Genomic DNA, 21,919 nt, shown 5'->3' with positions numbered 1-21,919 from the left:
GAGCTGGACTGCTGGTCCCGCAGCCACGCCGGCGGGGGCTGTCGGGGATGCGCGCCGCTGCTGGTTGGCGCACGGGTGTCCCCGCACCGCACCGGAAATGCGGTGCCCATTTGGCCTGTAAGAGGCCGCCTGCGCCGCACGGGCGCGCAGAGCAGCTGGTCCGCAGCCAGCCCGAGGCCTACCCGCCGCTTTCCCGTCCCTGCCGTTGAGCAGACCCGCGGCCAGGCTGGGCGTGCGTGGCCCCAAGAGAGCAGGACGCTCAGCGTTCTCCAGACTCGGGCTATGAGTAATATTTCCATTAGACATATGCTGTGCGCCCTATCTTCACGTCTATTTATTTCCTGATTTCCCAGGAATAATCAGTTTGAGACTCGTCAACACAATAAAACTCAAGGAGCCAGCCAGCCAGCCAGCCAGCCAGCGGCAGAGTCAATTCAGGGGAAAGATAGAAAAGACCGATTATCATGAAAACCCCCAATTTGCATTTTGCTCTCCTTGTAAGTCATAATACCAGGAAGCTAATGCAATCCCTTGAAAGAAGCTTTTTATATCTAATGACAAGGCTGTGTGCCTCCGGGGTGGCTAGATTATATATTTCTCATCGTTCATTTGGGATGGTCCCTGTCCTCCTCTGTGCTTGGCACCTTGCGCGCGGACAGGACACCCGTTTTCCAGGGGAGCAGCCCCATTTTGCAATTTGCCTAGAAGAGAGACACATCGTGGTGTTTCCTGGTTCCCCCTGGCAAGAGGCTCTCCGAGCCGCGTCCCCGGGCCGCCAGCCGGCGACAGGGAGCCCTGCGCACGCAGCCGTGTGTGTGCCGTGCCTTCCTGAGTCTGCTCTTTAATCATCTCGGTATTAAAAATGGATTCTGGAGAGCATTCCCAAAGGGAGCGTGTTGTATGCACGGCTCTCCCTGCTTTGAAGAGAGTCGTATCATTATTGCGCCCCGTCTCCGCACAAACAGGAGGGGGGACCGCCGCAGCCCTAGACTTGGGCAGACTACCAACAGCTGCACGGTTAATTATGGCTCTCTCCCTCTTTCTCCTTCTCTTTAAAAATCTCAGCTTTAGAAATAAAAGATAAGAAATTCTTTAGAGTAATTAGAGACTGCTGAGCGCTTATGGTAATAACGAAGGGAACATTCTGACTGATTTGCAGCGGGAAGAGGCAGGAGAGAGGAGCATTGCAGGTTGCAAAAAAAAAAATAATTAAAATCAGCTTTGCCACCATCCTGACGGAGCTGTCAGTCAGCCTGGGAGAGAGAAGAATTGCTAATGAAATATTAATATGCTGCCTTAGATTTTATATAACCGCCTTTTGTTCCCAGGTACTGTTCCAGTTTGTCAGTCAAAGGGGTCAGGTGAAAGGACACAGGAACCAGTGTGGTCAGGAGGGAAATGAGAACTCTGTGGCCCAAGAAATGCGTGGCCTCCGAAAGGACCCACTGGAGCATTACGGCCGGCAGCCCCCGAGCGTCCCTGGCAGGAGGGGCCTCAGCTCCCCCAGCTGGGAAATCCTAGCAGGGGGCCAAGCTTTTTCCTTTCTTTCCTTTTTTATCTTTTTTTTTTTTCTTTCCAGGCTGACAGACACTAAATGTCAGCAATCATCATGATACAATCAGAGCTGGTTTTATAACATCTATAAGTGGTTTTGAAGTCTGCAGATGCCAGACGGTTTGGAAATCTCAGAGAAATTGTATCTCGTAGGTAGTCTGCAGACGAGACAGCCCCCATGTACTTTTTTTGTTTTGTCAAATCAATCACTCAGAGCTCTGATGCAAAATGGGTGGCGTAGCGTGGAAGCCATGTGTGTGCCTATGCGTGCATGCACCCATGTGCTTGTGCGTATGCAGGCACACATGCATGTGTGTGCCTGCATGAGGTGTGTGTGCTTGCGTGCATTTTTATATGCATGTCTGTAACACCCGAGTGATGAAAGGTTCCCTGGCAGCCGGCAGCACGCCCTACATGGAATGGCTTGAGGACACGCTTTGTGCCTGAGAACTCATGACACACAGATTCTAACGATCTGAGCAGATACAGAAGAGTTCACTGCAAAGCCATAAAGACAGTGGGGAGTAGGCACTCGAGGAGCCTCCAGCAGGGGACATGCACGAGGCCTGTGTGGCACCACTGTATGCAGCTCTTTTGGCTTTGATTCAGTGAAGACTTGGGGTTTGAGGAGAGGTGGCCTTTGAACAAAACCCAGGTGACTGAATGCAGGGCTGGTCAGGAACTAGGCAGGTGAGACAGAGCAAAGTGGCAGACAGCAGAGACGTGTGAAGAAAGAGCCCGCTCTATCTGAGTTGTCCTGACACTGATATGACCTCACTGTGTGACCCCGGCAAGTAATATGGACCTCCAACCTCGTTTCCTGCAACTGAGAAACGAGAAGGTGCAGGGGGCCTAAGGGCCTCTATGGGTCTATGGTCTGGACAGAAGGAGTTAAGAAAGCAACAGGGGATAAGGGATATGTCCCTTTCTTCCAGGGACATGGTTTCTGGTTTTTATGAGATAACTCACTTATCTTCCATGATACAAACATCAAAAATTATAATGGGTGAAAACATGTCTTGACTTAAAAAAAAATGGGAAAAAAAAGTGAAACAGTATAGTACTAGGTCATTAAATATGAAATGTCAGTTTTCGAATCAAAAGTTTATTATCCCTCAAGCAAGAAGCAGTACAATTAATTAAAGTAGGCGCCTAAACTATCAACAGAGTCTGGTCAACTTAACAGTAGCTTGTTTATGCGAGCAGTGAAGAAGCCTGGAGAGTGAGTGGAGATGAAACCTCAAAAGGCCTTTTCCACAGCTTGTTGAGAATTGAATATTTTTCCTTGAAATAAGTGTTGTTGGAATAGTAACATCAAACCTTGCAGCTAATTCACAGGTAGGTTGAGATGGATTTGCTTCCGTTGCAGATTTCAGCTCATCATTGTCCATGTTGATCTCAGATGACCTGGGAGAAGTGGTAGTGAGTTGGTGCAAGGTCTGGTGAATGCGGTGGATGGCAGAGCGTTTCCAAGTCCAGCCTGTGTAGTCTGAGCAGCGTTGTTTGCGCCACATGTGGTCTTCCAAGAGGATCGGCCTGTCTCAATTGATCAATTTAGGCTGCTTAATCACAAGCATCCTCATCATTTCATCCAATTGGTTGCAGAAGACATCCACTGCAATCAACTGACCAGGTTTCATGAAGCTGCAGTAGATAATACCGGCGCTCAACCACCAAACAGACAGCGTTAGCTTTTTTTGATGAATATTTGGTTTTGGAGTGTGTTTTGGCATTTCATCTTTATCCAACCGTTGTGCTGAATGCTTGCAATTGTCGAAAAGAGTCCATTTTTCACCCTGTGTAACAATATGGTGTAGAAATGTTTCACCTTTATGTCGTGACAGCTAAGAAAGACAAGCTTTGAGACAATTTCTCTTCTGATGCTCGTTTAATTCATATGGTACCCATCTATCCAGCTCCTTTACCTTGCCCATTTGTTTCAATGGTCCAGTGTTGGAATAGTAATGTCAAACCTTGCTGCTAATTCTCGGGTAGGTGGAGATGGATTTGCTTCTGTTACAGCTTTCAGCTCATCATTATCCATGTTGGTCTCAGGTCACCCACATGGCTCATTTTCAAGATTAAAATAACCAGAATGGAACTCCTCAAACCATCAGCGTACTGTGCGTTCATTAGCCACATCCTTCCCAAACACTTCATCGCTATTTCGAGCTGTCTGTGCTGCACTGGCTCCGCAATGGAACTCATATTCAAAAATAACATGAATTTTTGACTTATCCATGGCTTTTTAAAACTTCCTGTAAAAATTTTTGAAAGATAATCATAAGCCAAAATGTGCATTTGAAAGAATGAGGATGAACCTTCACAATAAGGAATAAACAACAACAACAGCAAAAAAAAACCCCAAGAAGTGTCAAAGTGAAATGCCAGAGATATCAACTGTCAAACTTAGTACTTAAGGAAATTGGACATTCCATACCTAGTAACCTAGTAGCTACTTCATCAGGAATCTACAATGTATCTGGAAGTTACATCATTTTGAATTATCTTAAATTTCCAATGACATAGATACCATGATCCCTTAGCAATGACGGAGCAGGAGAGAGCACATGTCCCTGCTAGGAAAGGGCAGAGAGCGAGACCCCCACCCAGGCCTGGGGCTCTGACGTGTGTGTTCTCTTTGTTCCAAGTGGGGATTTCGAGGGAGAGAACCGTTCAGGTGGCAAATTACCAAGTGCAATTACACGTGTCATTTAAAAAATTATTATTGTTATTATTAAATCAGTCCTATTAATAGCAAAAGATTTGAAACTTTTCCAGGTAGCCCATTGAGTGAGTGGTGCACCTGAGGTAGGACCTTCTCTTCTTTGCCTCCCTTTAGATGAGAACAGAATCTGGGAGAACCTCAGGCTGAGCTGACAGAGGTTTTACCTTCCATTCTAGAGCTTAGAGGCTGCATAGGTTTGGGTAAATCACATGCTCTCCCTGGGCCTTGGTTTTGGTCCTTGAAGTGGGGTCATACTGGGTAACTTTGCATGAATATTGTGAGGGTTAAGTAAAAAAAAAATAGAATACTTAGTAAAAGCACACTACCTCACTAATTATAGTAAATAACAATAACTAACATTTATGGAGTGAGCGCATGCCACATGGCAGACGTTGTGCTATGCATTGGGAAAACATGCTTCGCTCTGGAAAGGAATTCTCAGGATTTGCAGTGTCCATCAGTGGCCTGAGCATTCAGGACTATCTGTGCCCTTTTGCCAAAGCATTAACGTGAATCCCACCCACAAGGCTAGTGCCCACCACTTAAATCTGCAGTCTCCAGACTTGTGTGATTATGCAGCTGAAGTAGTTAAAAAAGAAAAAAGTTTTCATTTCAAAATGTAAGTTCATTCATTCTTTTTCTACATACACTTTTGATCAATGGGTACATGAAATACCAGCAAAGCCCTATTTGTTTTCTAATTTGTTACATGAAAATAAATATACATAGAAATCCTTTTATTTTCTTCCGGTATTATATTAAGTATCTTGGTCAGTCTATTTTGACATCCACTCCTTTAGCCAGTAAAGAAACCTTCCTGATCATAAGACATGTGTTTCTTAACATGCCTTTTGTTGTTTTCTACTTATCTTCATCTGTTAATGTGATATAAGAGGTTGTTTCTTTGTGTAAGTGGCTATAAAAAAAAAAAAACCTATACATAATGCTAATGGGGAAAAGGGGAAATGAATGTAAAGATACTTTTAAAAGTAATAACTCTTAACCCCTCCTCAGAAATGAATCACTGCTAATCTAACACTTATTGGGTGTTTCAAGCCAAATCCAGAAGAAATGCTTAGAGCAAATATTTATTATGTGTTCACAACATTCTGGATTCTGTGCTAAGTTCTTTTCACATGATGATTCATTTGCTCCTCACAACAAGTGCATGAAGTAGGTACGATTACCCCGTGTGGTAAGTGCAATGAACCCCATTTTACAGAGGAGAAAGCTGAGGCAAAGGAAGATAAGTGTATGCCTACTATCAATGGTTAGACAGCACGTGGAAGGAATAGTTCTAGATTAATAATGTAGCATGTGGCAAAGGCATGCATCGATGACAATCTTACTCTAAATTCCTCAAAAAGCCAAGTGTGAAAACTCTGTACATAAACTCTCCATGTACTCCAGGTTGTAACTGGCTGCACCGATTTGCACGCATGGCTCGGTGGGGAGGCAGAGAAGCAGCAGCAAGTGCTGCGCGTTGGGTCAAGTTGCAGATCATCCTCCCTCTCGGGGTCTGAGCCCTGTGCACATGGAGGCAGAGATGATAACACTTCCTTTGAATTTCATCTTGCTCAGACACTTGACTTTAAATTTCGTGCCTTAAGGACAGCTAAAGTCCTCTTCGCATCCAAAAGAAAACCATTTAAAATCCTGAGTGTCCACACCACGAGCGATTATTTATCGAGCACTGCACGGTGGCTAGCAACCAGGGCAAGGACAGAATTCAAGGAAAACATACAACTGTGTGGGCACCTGCTTAAACTCGCTATCTCATTAAGGATGAAATGCTTAAACTTTCTAATTAGAGAGTGAGCCCTCAGTCAAGCTCTAGAATGGGCGCCCTGGGCGGGAAGCCCTGCAGGAAGGTGACACGCAGGCCTCCCCTCCACCCAGCCAAGCACACGGGAGAGACCACCTGTGGTTTGGCGCCAGACCCGGCAGCTCTGAACTCACCCCCGCGCCCGCTCTGCGTTAGGCTGGGGGACTTAGGTCACTTCTTTGAGTCTCTGTTTTCTCATCTCTAAAATGAGATCATAATCACACTTACATGGAAGGGCTTAAGAAGAAGAAACAGGAAAGCACGGCGCCTGGCACCCAGGGAAGAGGCCTCACAGTGTGCTTTCTCCTTCCCTTCTCTGGGCTGAGCGAAACCACGCCAATGAAGGAGACGACCAGGGCTGGCGGAGGCGGAAGTGCTGGTGACGGCTGGCCCTGCAGAAGTGCGGGGTGAGGGGCTCTTGAGCCCAGACAGGGTGCGGAGCGGCAGCCGGGCGCCCCGAGGGCACGTTCTGGCTCGTGACGGCTGGGCTTGTCCTCGGCGCCTTTGCCCTGAGGTGCCCAGCAGGTCTTGAAGGGGTCCTCCAGGAGGGGCCACGTTGGTGACCACATGTCCTCTGGCCTTACCTGTCACGAAGGACTCATCCTTGGTGGCCCGTGGGAGGCTCAGATGGAGCCCACACAGAGGCTACGTCACAGGACTCAAGTCCAATGCAAAGGAGCTCAAAGGTGGTGGAGTCCGGATCTCTCTCTGACTAACCCGTAGCCGTGTCTGGGATCCACAGCTCCCTGCCTGCCCGAGGGCCCATCAGTCATTCGCCCCCACCAACAGCACACACAGGAGCCTGTGTTGGGGCTGTAGACTCTCTCTCTCTCTCTCTCTCTCTCTCTCTCTCTCTCTCTCTCTGTCACACACACACAATGGGCTGAATTGTCCCCCACCCACAAATTTATATGTTGAAGCTCCAACCCCCAGTACCTTAGAATGGGACTGCATTTGGAGACAGGGCCATTAAAGACATGATTAAGTTAAAGTCAGGTCATCGGGGTGGGTCCTAATCCAGTAGGACTGGTGTCCTTATAAGGAGAGGACGTTTGGATACAGACTCTCACAGAGGGAAGGCCATGGGAGGACGCAGGGAGAAGGTGGTCATCCTCATCTGCAACCCAAGGGGAGAGCTTGGAAGGAACCAAACCCACTGACACCTTGTGTCTGGGACTTTTAGCTTGCAGCACTGTAAACACAATGTCTATTGTTTAAGGCTCCCAGCCTGTGGTGTGTTGCTCAGGCAGCCCCAGCTGACTCTCTTTGTCTTCCTGTCCCTGTCTCTTCATGCCCACCCCATAGATGTTTGTCTTCAGTCTTTATACCCGCTCAGATTGTCCACAGCACCCCCGCAGCCCCGTGCCCTGTCTCCTGTCTCTGCTGCAGCTCATACTTGCCTTGGGGACATGCCTTGCTCCCACACTGCAGCCTGCCTCCATCCTCCACCTGCCAATGGACCCATCTAGCTGGAGCCATCGCTTTGCTTGTCTAAACGCCAAGTTCCCGTTCAATCCTTTGCACACTCAGTACTGCAGAGCAGAGCTTGTCTCCGTGTTAAGTTTGTGGGCAGAATAAAGTGTTCAGAGGACACGAGACACCACATGGCCCGTGATAAAGACAGCTCCCTTGTCCCATGGCACTCGTGGCACTGCTGGACCTGTGGGGTCCTATTTGACCCAAGGTTGTCTGAATCAATGTGGTGGGAAAACCTCTCCAATAAAGGGGGTGGGCAATAGAGATTTTTTTTTTAAAGAGCATGAATTTTGGACTGGAGCTAATCTGAGGTCTAATTCTTTTCTTTTTCAATGTAGTATTGTGGGGGGGGGTCATCTAGCTGAAGTTAGTCTCAGTTTCTTCATCTGGGTTCTACAGTGTGAGAACAACAGTATCTCCCTCGTAGAGTTGATATGAGGATGAAATGAGACAGTACAGGCAACACACCTAACACTTTGCCTGCCGCGTAGAGCTTCAGTATAAACCGAAAGACCAGCCGATATGCACCTTGAAGGTCAAGATGGGCGAGGGTATCAACAACAACGAGGAGAAACGGTCTAAAGTAAACTAAAGAAACAGCACGTGCAGAGATGAGAATTTATGACACCTTGTTGCTTAACCTCAGAATGAATGGCCTTCCAACGGGACCTACAGCTTCCTTACTGTAGTGAAGTACTATGGGCGACTCCAGGTATGACTCTTACTACAAAACACAGTTTCTAGCGGAAGGCCACGTTGCCATATTTCCTTTAAGTCAAATTACACCTGACAGTGAACCCATATTCTATCCCCAGGTAGGAGAGTTCCCCTGTATTATTGGGAACTCCCTCTCCGTCTCTCATCAGGTCTCCCAGGAACCTGGGCAGCTCACACGACCCCCGGAAGGTCGGGCGGCCTCCTGTGCCACTCACTGAGCTCAGGCCCCGGTCATGTCCTCATCATCTCAGCTGGACGGTCCCTGTAGGCAGGTGGCTCTCCTACTCTGGCAGGTCCAGGCGCAGACATGTGCTGGGTCTGGGGGCTCCCGAGCTGGAATACCACCTCCCCCCGCACTAGCCGGGCCCCCCAGGGAGGTCTCCACTTCCCCCAGAGCTGTCTGGGATAGAGAGTGAGGCCCTGAAGCTCGGCCACTGACCTGGCCCCGATGTCCGGAGCCTGCTCTCGGTGCCCGTCCCGCTGTTCTTCTCGCTGACACTGCCTCCGCTTTTCTCCTCCCGGGCCCAGCACAGCCACTTTAGTCGTCCAGCTTTTCCGGAAACACAGGGACAGCTGTCTTCATTCTGCAGCCAGGTAGGAAAAAAACACAAAATCCACTTGAAGCCAGGAAGTCCAAGGAGCCTCGCTTATTCGTGCGGTGTAGCAGGGAAAATGCAGGCAGACACGATACAAATAAATGTCGCCATAAATTCTATTGCCTCGAGTGCCCTGTTTTGAGAAGCATCGTTTATTTATTCAGCGTAAGCCTAACAATGCCAGACAAGCCTACGACTGCTAATAACAGTTCTTTCTTCCCAAGGAGTGAAGCCAATGTTTCTCTCTGACTCGCACAACTCCCCTTTAAAATGAAAGCGTTCCCAGGCTTCAAGTTCTGGGAACTTGATAATAATTCTGTGATTATTAACTATAAATGGAGTTATGATGCTGCATAGATAAGAGGCCATAGGTATGAAAGCTGGAAAAAATTTAGTAGCTCATAAAACCTATTATTTTATTGTGCAGATGGAAAAACTGCACAATAAGAGGCTTGAGAAAGGAGTGTGAGCTGCCCAAGTTTGCAGAGCTAAATTCAGGAAATGTCAGTGGTCGTCAGTATAACATGTGATAAAACGTACTAAATGAATTAGTAAATGTATCTGTATGAACTCTGATCATTTGTTAATGCTGTCTGTCTGCCTGGATCTGCCCTGTCCCTGGCTCTGTGCTGAATGTCATGGAAGATACTACCTGCTAGATGCTGGATTGCCCAGCAGGTACCTCATTTGTTCCTGGTGGCAACACTCTTTGGCAGGTACTGTGATCATCCCCTTTCTGTCTATGAGGGAACTAAGGATGGAAGTTAAGTGCCTTACCCAAGGCTCTACAGCTAAGCAGCCAGGACTCGATTCAAGCCGGGCAGCCAGACCCCGGAGCCCGGCTCTGAATGTCCTACAATAGAAGGAAGAGGGCCCAGCAACGCAGGTTGACATAATGAAGACCAGCATTGCTAGGCTCTTGATAAATTACTCTACCTCCCTTGGTTGCAAAATCAAGGAGAAGTCCTAGACTTTGAATGTCCATTCAGACTTGGTGTCAGAATAACCACAGCTTATATCCCAGCTGGGCTACTGGGCAGCTTCGTGACAAAAAGGAACAGCTCACCAGCCAACAAAACAAACAAACACAGAATCCAACAGCAACAAAACGAACAAAAGAAAGAAAGGAAAAGGAGGAGTCTTTGGGGCCAAACTGGCCTGAGTTTGAGTTCTTGCTCATCCCTGGGTGAATATGAGCAGCCCCTTATCACACTGTGCCTTAGTTTCCTTATCAGTGAAGTGGGTATATGAATGCCTGCTGTGGCCAATTGCACTGTCCACCATGGCTGCATGTCCCTCCCCACACGCCCTTCTTACACGGGGCAGTGTGTCCTGCTCCATGGAGCACACACTCAGTGACACGGGAGTGAGGGAGCCTTTGGGCGATTCCACGTCCAGACTTTGAGCTGTCCCAGCTGACACCAAGCGGAGCAGAGCTGAGCTGCCTTGCCCAGCCCAGACCACGCCTTAAATGTGTGAGCAAAATAAAATACGGCCATTATTAAAGCTACTGTGTTCTACGGAAATTCATTGCGATCACCTGCTCTCGGAACTGGGAGCATTCAACGAGGTGCAGTTGGTGAGTTAAACTGGGAGAGAGAGGAACTCTCTCAGGAACCTTGGCCCACGCTCCGGCATCCACCGTTTTTACCAATTTTTACCAATTTACTGAACACTTTTAAAAATGCTGCAAGACAGATACCGCATTCTTATATTTTAAATGTTGGTGACTACAACAGAGAAGCCAGGAAGAGCAAAGCGCTATCTGCTCCCTGTGACCCTGGGCAGGACCTTGTGCTGGAGCAGGGCTACGCATGGTCAAAGTCACATGGACGTCTCACCTTTCCATAGCCCGAGTTTGCTTGAGCCTGGCCTGATTTCTTGGAAAGGCTCTGGGCCTAGGGGCCTGTACTCATTTCCGTAGCTGTCCTACTTTTTTTTTTTTTTCCTTCCACAGAGCCATTGTCTGCTTTGAATACTTAGCCAGATATAAACTTTCAAAAATTGAAATCATTTTATGGATAATTGGAGTGCAGAGCCCTGTGGATGTTGATAGTCTGAAAGTGAAGCTCGACCTCCCTGTCCACCTGCCTCTCTGGTTGGATTAATTTTCCACTCTCATTCCGACCACTCGCGATAACCTGCAGAAGTTCGGAATTTAAATAAACTAATTAAATGAGGGGCTTAAGATCTCTGCAGAGCAAAGGCAAGCCCGAACTTCGAGGCGCGCTTTACGAATCCCTGGAAGGTGTGTGGAGAGAGCCGCTGCCACGCAGCCTGTGTGTGTGGGGTGTGCATGAGTCTCTGTGGTTCCGGAAGGGGCCGCACGGCAGCACCTGTCAGGTGGCAGAGGAGTCCCACTGCCTCTGCCTGTTAGTCAGGGACCCCTTCTAGTGACAGCCAAGTTCAAGGGAATGCTTTGCAGGCTCCCGCCGTGTGGGAGCCAGAGGTTCTGACAGGGTCAGCCACACATGCAACAAAGGGAGAGTGGAACCAAGACAGCTGCCCTTGTTCCCGGGTCCTGGTACCCTCGAGGGAGCAGGGAGCCCGCCACCTGCAGGCGCTGGGGCAGCCCGGAGCAGGGGCCTGCGGGCCGTCGCGAGCGTGCACTGCTCACAGGCCAGGCACCAGCTGACGCTGGAGCTTGCAGACGCTCGGCAGGAGTGAGAAGGCAAACACTCTTAGACACCCTGTCCCCAGCAAAACCAAAGGTGACTGCAGCAGTTAATCCTTCAAAACGCTAGCCTGGTCACTAAGTCCGAACTCAGGAAAGTAAATAGATTAAAATAGGCCTGTGGATAAGATCCCAAACTGGGTAGAAAAGCCGCCACGAAAATGTGCATGCCTGGCGGGGAGGCCCCAGGATGCTTGGGCCAGGCTGCGTCTGGGCTGGCCCCCGCCTGGCCGCACCCATCAGTGGGACACTTGGCTAGATGAAAGGGTGGCTCAGCAAAGGGCGGAGTGTGGGGTGGTGTCATGCCCAGCAAAGAAAATTACCTCTTGGCCCCAGCCAGCAGCACGTCGCGGGTTTCGGGGGCTCTCCCACCTCACGGCTTCTTCACAGAGTGCCCCGTGGCTGCAGCCCAAGGCACGTGTCCGTCCGAGCATCGCTGTCTTGCACCGGGGCAGCCGGTGAGGACGCTCCCTCTCTGGTCACCTTCCAAGCCCTCCTCTCTCCATCCTTGTTTTGCATTTTGAGTAGCCTGATCTGGCGGGGATGAATTTGACACACAAGGTGATCATAAGGAAACATCACTCACTAGAAATTAAAATAAAACAGATTCTCCGCGCACACCTGCCTTGGGCTCGGTTCAGGCTGTTTGCTGCAGGACTACAGCACAGGCCGGACAGGGGCGTGAGCGTGTACTCCGTGTGCACGCACAAGGGGCGTGGAAACGTATTTCTGAAGACCCCCAGTATACGGCACACAGTCATGGGTCACTTAGTGAAGCGGACATGCTCCCAGAAATGTGTGCTTGGGCGCTTTCCTTGTTGTGAGAGCATCGCCGAGTGCACGCACACAAACCTAGAGGGTGCAGTCTGGCACACGCCGGGCTGCATGGGGCAGCCTGTCGCTCCAGGCTGCACACCTGGGCGGCCTGTTACTGTGCTGAATACCAGAGCCAGCTGTAACACGATGGTAAGTATTTGCGCATCTGAACATGTCTAAACATAGAAAAAGGACAGTTAAAAAATGTTATGAAAGACAAAAAAAAATGGTACGCATGTACAGAGCACTTACCGTGAATGGAGCTTGCAAGACTCACCGGAGAAGTTGCTCTGGGTGACTCAGTGAGTGAGCAATGAGTGAACGTGAAGGCCCAGGACAATACTGTACGCTACTGTAGACTTCATGGATATTCTACAATTCGGCTACCCTAAATTGATTTAAAAAATTTTTCTTTCTTCAATAATAAATTAATTTTAGCTTATTGCAATGTTTTTATTTTATAAACTTTTATTTTGTTAACTTTTTGACTCTTTTGCTTGCAGTAACCACAATTTAAAACACAAACACATTGTACAACTGAACAAAAATATTTTCTTTATAACCTTATTCTATAAAACTTTTTCTACTTAAATTTTTTTTTTTTTACTTTAAAAACTTTTTTGTTAAAATCTAAGACAAACATATATGTTAGCTAGGCCTGCACACGGTCAGGATCATCAATACCACTGTCTTCACCTCCAAGTTTTGTCCCTCCCGAAGGTCTTTAGGGGCAATAACAGGCTTGGAGCTGTCATCTCCTGTGATAACTAGGCCTTCTGGACACCTCCTCAAGGGTCTGCCTGAGGCTGTTCTACAGCTAACTTTTCTTTTCTTCTCTTCTCTTCTCTTCTCTTCTCTTCTCTTCTCTTCTCTTCTCTTCTCTTCTCTTCTCTTCTCTTCTCTTCTCTTCTCTTTTCTTTTCTTCTCTTTTCTTCTCTTCTCTTCTCTTCTCTTCTCTTCTCTTCTCTTCTCTTCTCTTTTCTTTTCTTTTCTTTTTTCTTTTTTTGCAAGTAGAAGGAGTATACCCTAAAATATCAATTAAAACTATACTACATATAGTAAATACATAAACCAGCATTATAGTTGTTTATTATTATTAACAAGTATTGTGGTTTTCTTTAAATCTGCTTTGGAAAACTTCTCCTCTATCTTTACAGGGTAAAATCTCTCTAAATCATATCTTTGGTGAAAATTCATTTTTATTTTCTTCTTGGTACATTTCGGGGCAGATCTGAAGTTTCTTTTAGAGCAGTCGCTTCTTCTTTTCTGCCTTTTTTTTTTTTTTTACCCCCTAATGGCAATGATACTTTCTAAGTTTAGAGACTTCAAATGATCTCTAAGTGCATAGGCTATTTCATCTTCTCCAGTTAACTTAGCATGTGTTTGGTTTCTTCTTCAAAAATTTTAAAATAAATATTTAATTAGGCTACATCAATCGGTTTTCTTTGAAATTTCTTTGACTCACCTTCTTGGAGCCTCTATGCCCTTCAGCGTTCACTATTTCCATTTCCACGTTCCCACTCTCCACCTTTTCTAGAACAGTAGTAAACACACTCACATGCAGCAACTATCCATCCAGAGGCTCAATCTAACTTTCTTTAGAGTTTTAGAACATATTTATTGTAATGAATTCATTCACTCCCCGTTTCCATCTCCCACTTCTGGTGAAAGCAGCCTTAGGCTTCTTGGAACATCAGATTTTCCCTTCAAAGTATCTTTTGACGCTGTCGGAAGTTGCTTTTCGCTCATCTGATGGATTTTGAAGGATGTTTCCATTGCAGCTACTTGAAGTTGGGTATGTTCTGATGCATCTTGTGAAGACGGAAACTGTCTTGTAGTGCCAGGCATCGCTCAGCTTGCTCTCAATAAGGAACAGACTTGAACTTCGTCTTCTGTTAGTCTCCTTCAGAAACCATCCATGTGGCCGGGCACGGTGGCTCACGCCTGTAATCCTAGCACCCTGGGAGGCCGAGGTGGGTGGATTGCTCGAGGTCAGGAGTTCGAAACCAACCTGAGCAAGAGCGAGACCCCGTCTCTACTATAAATAGAAAGAAAACTAATTGGCCAACTAATATATATAGAAAAAATTAGCCGGGCATGGTGGCGCATGCCTGTAGTCCCAGCTACCCGGGAGGCTGAGGTAGAAGGATTGCTTGAGCCCAGGAGTTTGAGGTTGCTGTGAGCTAGGATGATGCCACGGCACTCACTGTAGCCTGGACAACAAAGCGAGACTGTGTCTCAGAAAAAACAAAAAACAAAAAAAAACAAACCCCCCCCCAAAAAAAAAAAACCCCATTCATGTTAACTCCAAGTAAAGAGTTGGAGGTTTCTGGCTCTTATTAATGTTTATGTGTTTGTGATAATTTCTTCTCTAGTCTGGTTTGTACTCAAGTGGACTCAGGACTTCTAGATATGTAATTTTTTCTTTTAAATTAATATATTTTACTTCTTAGAGCATTTTATAGAAAACTTTAAGAGAAAGAACAGAGACTTTCCATATACTCTCTCCTTCCCATACACATAAAATTTCCCTGTTATTAACATCTTGCATTGGTGAGGCACAGTTGTTACAACTGATGAACTAATGTTGATACGTTATTATTAAGTAAAGTTCATAGCTTACATTAGGGGCCACATCTCCATGTCTCCGTGTTGTGCATTCTGTAGATTTTGCCAAAATGCACGTCATGTGTCCGCCATTACAACATCACACAGAGAAGTCTAACTGCCCTAAAACATCTTTTGTGATTCCTCTTCCATCCCTCTCTCCCCCCAAACTCCTTGTAACCACTGATCTTTTTACTGTCTCCACAGTTTTCCCTTTTCCAGAATGTCATATAATTGGAATCATAAATTATGTAGCCTTTTTCATTTTGGCTTCTTTCACGTAGAAAGGCACTTAAGGTTCCTCCATGTCTTTTTGAGACTTGACAACTCATTTCTTCTCCATGCTGGATAATAACACAGTTCATGTATCCATTGACCTGTTGAAGGACGTCTCGGTTGCTTCCAAGTTTTAGCAATTCTGAATAAAGCTGCTATAAATATTCATGTGCAGGTTTTTCGCAGGGACACACATTTTCAGCTCATTTGGGGTACCAAATATGTTTTTAACCAATGTCAAGTTTCTCAAAAATTTGCTGTCTTTCATCCTGGATAAGAGACAGCCTAGTGGCTAAGTTTGCTTCTACTCAAAGGAAGTATTCTCTTAATAATTAAAAAAGTCTCAAATATAAAAACTTTTTTTAAAAAATTGACAGTACTAAAATAAGTATTTGACAGAATCATATTTTTAGATTTGCCTGCCTAATTTAATTTTTCTACAAGTCAAGGAGACAAAACATCAGTAATATTGTAGAAGATGTAAACGATGCTGTTATCAAGCTTGATTGAATAAGCTTCTTAAGAAAGAGCACATGAGATAAATATTCTTTGGATCACACACATGCGTACAGAAAAATAATTAAAAACTCTAAGAGAAAAAACACAAAATCGTGACTCAGCTCCTCTCTGGAGTAGGGTCGGAGTGTGCGGAATGGGACGCATGGCAAGGCACAACTTGCCGGATATTTTCCTGGTTTTTTAACTTGTCGTGTGGGTTTTAGGGTGTTCGTTTTATTACAACATTTTATAATTTATGCATGCTACATACCTCATTTTGGATATGTGGCATATTAAAAAAGAGGAGAAACATGCCTGATGCTTGGAAAAGACATAGCTACTATCTGGCACATAGGATTTCAAAAATGTCAGCCACATATATTTAGCTACCAGATACCAAAGATTACCAGTACTATGTCGTCCTTGCTTCCAGGAAATGGCAGGCAGTTGAGGAAGGGGAACCTGAAAGCAATTCTGTGATCACGTCTCTAAGCCTGATGTTCGTCATTTGTGCTAGTGCCTGCTGTCCGTCTGTGAGGACACCTCTCTCTGTTGCTGCTGTTCGGGGCCCGAGGCAGCGTGTGCTGAGACACAGAGAGGTTTCAAGCGAGGCTGCAGGTGAGACCAGGTGTGCAGGGGCCAGAGCATGAAGGGCCCTGGGTGACCACGCAGGATCTTGGATTCTCTTCAGGATGAAAGGGAGCCTTTGCAAAACTTTAAATGAGAGAATAACGGGATTAAGTTTGATTATGGGAAACCTAACAGGCAAAAAAAGTAGAGAGTGAATTTGGAGGGACGAGAACCGAAGATCATGGATACATCGTGGGGGCAATTGCAGTAATCTCTGAAAAGTCTCGGAGCTCTAAGAGTGGGAGGAGGCAGGCAGCAAGCAGGCAGGGCTGCAGGGGGTGGGGTGGGGTGGGGAGAGTCCTGTAGACACTCGGGGAGTGAAGTCCCAAAGACTTGGTTCTGTGAGTAGCAAGCGGAGGGCCTGGATGGCGCCTGAGCGTTTGATTTGGGCGGCTGAGGGGTTGGAGGTGACACCTGGGGATCGGCCCTCTGAGGCTGGGCTTGGCTGGGGACAGCGTAGGCCCGAGCAGGGCGGTGCAGGAGGCCCACCTTAGGGCGGAGTAAAGGGTGGAGGCCTGGCCTGCAGGGGTGGGAGAAGCTGCCTGGGGCATGCCCACAGGACAACTGTCTCTCCCGACATCTGGGAGGCAGCACTGGAGAAACGAAGGAGAATGGGCACGGAGAAACCAACCAAGAACGCAGCCTGCCCGTCTCCAACCAGACCTGTCCCCTCGCCCCTCGGGTCTCTGCCTGCCACCCCCAGGCCACTGTTCCCACCTCTTACATAGGTGGGTTTTTGTTAAATGGCTGTATTCGATATTTAAATAGACTGAAACTAACACACTTTAAATTATTCTGTGGCTCAGTTTAATATTTCTGAACTGCCTCCTTGTCATTGAAAGAAAAATAGTGGTGAGCAGTGGGGGTGATGCCTCCCTTTGGAAATGAAAATTCTCTCCATGTTTACTGAGCGATTTCTCTCTGTCAAATGTGAAACAGGTAAACAGAGGGTCCAGGCCGCTGTAGTTTCAAAATGCATCAAGTGAAACGGAACAAAGAAGAAAACAAGAGAATCATTAAACCAAAGGAGGATTACTGGTGTGATGGAATAAACTAGAGAGAGGAGCAGTGATTTACATCAACACCTGAAGATAAAAGCTCAAAGCACTTAAATAACAGGGCTCATTAATATGGTAAACAGACGCCAACTTGTGGGAGTCTAACATTTTAACTCTCTCGGAAACAACCGTCTCCTGCTTTTAAATCGTCAAAAACCCTTCCATGCTCGATTGTTCAATGAACAGCATTTATTACGTCTGGAATAAAATTCTGATGGAGACACGGATGTCCCCTGGGCGGACAGAGGCGAGCTTGCTCAGACCGCGGGGAGGCAGTCCTGAGTGACAGATGAGGGAGCTCAACGCTTAAAACTGGGCCGCTCGAGTGCATAGCTCGAGGTCAGGAGTTCGAAACCAGCCTGAGCAAGAGCCAGACCCCGTCTCTACTATAAATAGAAAGAAATTAATTGGCCAACTAAAAATATACAGAAAAAAATTAGCCGGGCATGGTGGCGCATGCCTGTAGTCCCAGCTACTCGGGAGGCTGAGGCAGGAGGATCGCTTGAGCCCAGGAGTTTGAGGTTGCTGTGAGCTAGGCTGACGCCACGGCACTCACTCTAGCCTGGGCAACAAAGCGAGACTCTGTCTCAAAAAAAAAAAAAAAAAAAACTGGGCCGCTTGAGCCCATTATCCAAAGTGAGGTGACACCAGATTGGAAGAATGGGCTCCACGTGTACTCGCCATCAAGTTGGTACTGACTGATTAACACCATGGCGCTCAAAGGGTGGTGGTGTTCACCAGGGATTTGGGGGTTGAGTGGGATAGACTCCCAACTGAGGGATGTGGTGAGCAGTGTGGAGGGGAAGGGCATGCCTCTAACCCTTGCTAGCGAGAGGCAAAGATATAAAATGTAACCAAAATGTTTGTACTCTCATTTTTTCCTGAAATAAAAAAATTAAACAAACAAACGAAAAACTGGGCCATTGATTGTTTTGTACATTCCATGAAATCCTCACAGCTCCCTGGGTGCACAGTTGCTACCTATTTTACAAAGAAAGTAGAAGTTTAGAAAAGTCAAGGAAGGAACAAGAGAGTGAAGGATAAAGCTAGCCTGGAAGCAAGTGACTTGGTGTTTCTGCCCGAGCTCTGGGCATGGGGGCTGAGTTTCCTGACACCAACGAGGGCAGGCGTAGAGCCCGGCGGGTCTGCAGGGAAAAGACTGCGGATTAGATGATCGTAGGCTCAGGGGACATCGGAAAGGGGTGCTGAGACGGGCTCTGCTCATAGCAAACAGAGGACGCAGGCTCAGAGCTGTTTCTGGAAAGTACATTTCATTTTTGCTTTTGTTTTTCCTGCAGAGAGTGGGGACATGTTGCCCATGGCCTCCTGGCACGTGGCCAAGGGTCCGGCTGGCTCCTGGGCCCGGGGCGCCCCCGAGGCTTGTGCGGTGGGCTGGAGGCCCCACCCCCAGGAGCCAGGCGTGTCTCGCACTTGCGCCTCCCCGCACCCACGGCTGCTGCGTCTACCAAGTCTGCCATGAAAATTTCATGCCTCCAGGTGCTGCATGGATTATTCATGAAGGCTTCGGAGCCGTCGCCATGGGAGCCAATTGGCTGCGGCATTTTTAGCATATTAATGACCTCCCCTGATTTAGTGCAGGGCGGGGACGCCACCTGGATGGCAGTCACTGGGCGGGCATCAGCCTTTCCATTTGCAGAGTACGTTGTTTGTTATTTCTTCCCAGATGGGCCCAGGAGTGATGTTTACCTAATTGACTAATCCAAGCAAGCTGGAGGCCCCCTTGGTGCCTCAAGGGCTCCAGCCCCCCCCATGGCCTCTCTGTTGGGGGAGTCGGTCACAGGTCACAGTCTCCCATGCTCCTCGCTCCACCCCACCAGCTGGGCTGCCAGGCCAGGCGCCCTGAGCGGGGAGGCGTTGCATCAGAATGACTGTGTAACCCAGACCAGGTTCTGGTCCGGCCTGGGCTGCAGAGGCTGGCGGGTGCTGTGCAGGTGTCAGGTCTGGGGGTGCAAGGGCTCCTCTAAGAGCCTCTAGCCACACCTCCCACGTGGGTCATGGAAAACGGACACTAAGGCACCTCCAGGGGCATTTAGAAATGCCTGAGAAATTGCAGAGCCCAGCACAGACAAGCTCTCAGTCCGGTGAGGGTATCTGGGACGCTGCCCTGGCTAATTCCCACACGCCTGCCACCACAGGTAGGTGACAGGTGCTCCAGCGGGGCACCAAGGAGCTCCCGGAGTTCACAAGGAAGGATCGAGGAAGCTGAGACAGCATTTATGCATTTAGATGCTTCCAGAAGAAAGAAAACGGACATTCTTAGACAAAGGGACGGTGAAGAGCCCCAAAGTGGAACAAGCTGCTCTCAGGGTCCCGGCAGGGGTGTGGTGCAGCCAGGTCAGAGGGCAAAGGGGACAGGGCAGCCTTGGGCTGGGGTGGGGCGGGTCTGGGCCTTCTGAGAGGCTTTGGCTGGCACAGAAGTCTGGTAGTACTTCAGCGTGTTGTAAGGAAGCGGCACGTTCTTGAGTCAGAAGGTGACGTGTGTGGGTTTGCATTTCAGGAATATAGACCACAGTGGAGGAGGCTGCGCATCCTGCTCCCAGACAGTGAGCCGAGAACGTCAGCTTTCCTCTTAGCAAGGGTGCCACGGCCGGCACCTTGTGCGCCAAACCAAAAGACGGGGACGTTTCTGGAAGCATTGCAGAGAGGGGAGGTGCATGAAGGCAGCTCGGCCTCTTGGCCGTTCTGCAGTGCACAGAGGGTCTCGGGGTGCTGGGTGGCAGATACGGCAATGCTTAATCGCGATGCCTCAAAATGCCAAGAGGAGAACAAAAACTGGGCAATGCAAAAAAAAAAAAAAAGCTGCCCCCTCCCATTGCCTGGAACATACCACACAAGCCCACTTAGCGTTCACGTGCTCAGTGTTAGCAGTGTCCTCTGGCGGGGACAGCAAGGTGATGGGGGCTTCTGTCGGGAGGAGAGAGGAGCCCCTGCTGATCCGAGGGCTACTGGGGTCGCTGGAAATCTCGCAGGTGCAAGGGGAGCATTCAGTGGAGAAAGGGGAGAGTGGAATAGTGTTGGCGATGGCTGAGCCAGCCTGTTAATTTAAAAACATTTTACAGCGAAAAATTGGATACACATATTATAAATGAGCTTAAGATGCTACCATGCCTTTGATTCTGCTAAAAATAGGAGTGTTTTGGGTGTTCGTGTCACACAGAAAACTAAATGTGGGGCACTGCGTCTCACCTTGCTGTGGGACTTGTCAGGGCCCTGCCCTGGCTGAGATCTGTGTCCCCAGGAATGTGCTCTGGATGGTTATTGCACAGGGCACAAATATGAGCTTTGAGAATGATGAGTGGTTTTCAAACACTGTCTATCAAACTGTACATACATACATATATATATATAGTATAAACATATTGAAATACGTAAATGGGGTCATTGTGTCGGTAACTAGATGACTTCAGGTTAGACTGAAGGGAAAGACCATGTGACGTCAGAGCTTTAATGCCCCTAAATAGGTAGATAAACTTTCTCTAAGCCATCACGTATTCCGTAAGGGGACAGGTCGCATCCAGAGAGGCGGCTTGACTCGCTGGACCCTACCAGGAGACGGTGGTGAGGGGTCAGCGGGCTGACGGGTTCAGCCCTGTCTGACAATGGCCACGGGCACTGGGAACACACATGCAGAGTTTGGCAGACACGCTTCCTTCTTCCTGGGACTTCACTCAAAAGGAAAGAAGGTGGATGAAGGGTGGGAGGGCCAGAGTGAGAAAACCCCTGTACGTTGTCTCCATCCTAAAGCGCTTTAGGCACTCGTCTAACATCCAGTTGCGAAACCCAGTTCAGGCCAGTGGCCTCGGGTCTTCCGCAAACCTCACAATGTGGCAACTTTATGGCATATCAGAAAAAGGGGGGAAAAAAAACCCCACAGATGAACACAGATGAACCATCTTTCTCACAGCTGAGGATTGGTCTTGAAGTAAAGCTTTTAAGCCAATGGGGGGGAAAAATAATGAAATGTCCAAGTGCTTTGGCTCCGCCATCTGCCACGGCAGCCGTGGGGCCAGGCTTCCTCCAAAACCGTCACCCACCCTCCTACCCAAGCTGCGCAGCCTGATCGCTGCTGAGCCCAGTGTTACAGCTCCACTTCAGGTAGGGCGAGTTTTGCCATTATTTTAATAAAGCAATTTGAAGAAGATATAGGCACAAAGGCAACATCTATATGGTAAATATATACATATGTAATTAGATGGCTGCAAAATTACATAGGGTGGTGTTTAAAGAAGCAAAGAGTTCAAAATTGAAATGGAAGCCTGGTAAATAACCCATTATGCCCAAAGAAATCCTGATTGCCTATTCATAGCTGAAATTTACATGAACCCTTGTTCATTAAAGAATGAATAGCTGCTAATTTGCAGCATTGCCAAAGCAAAGTTCAGATGACAGAATTAAAAAAAAAATCCTCTCAAATCAGAAATCTACCAGCTGTCCCACATAAAT

Source organism: Microcebus murinus, chromosome 3 (genome assembly GCF_040939455.1).
Source record: "Microcebus murinus isolate Inina chromosome 3, M.murinus_Inina_mat1.0, whole genome shotgun sequence".
Lineage (NCBI taxonomy): Eukaryota > Metazoa > Chordata > Mammalia > Primates > Cheirogaleidae > Microcebus > Microcebus murinus.
This window is presented reverse-complemented; position numbering follows the sequence as displayed.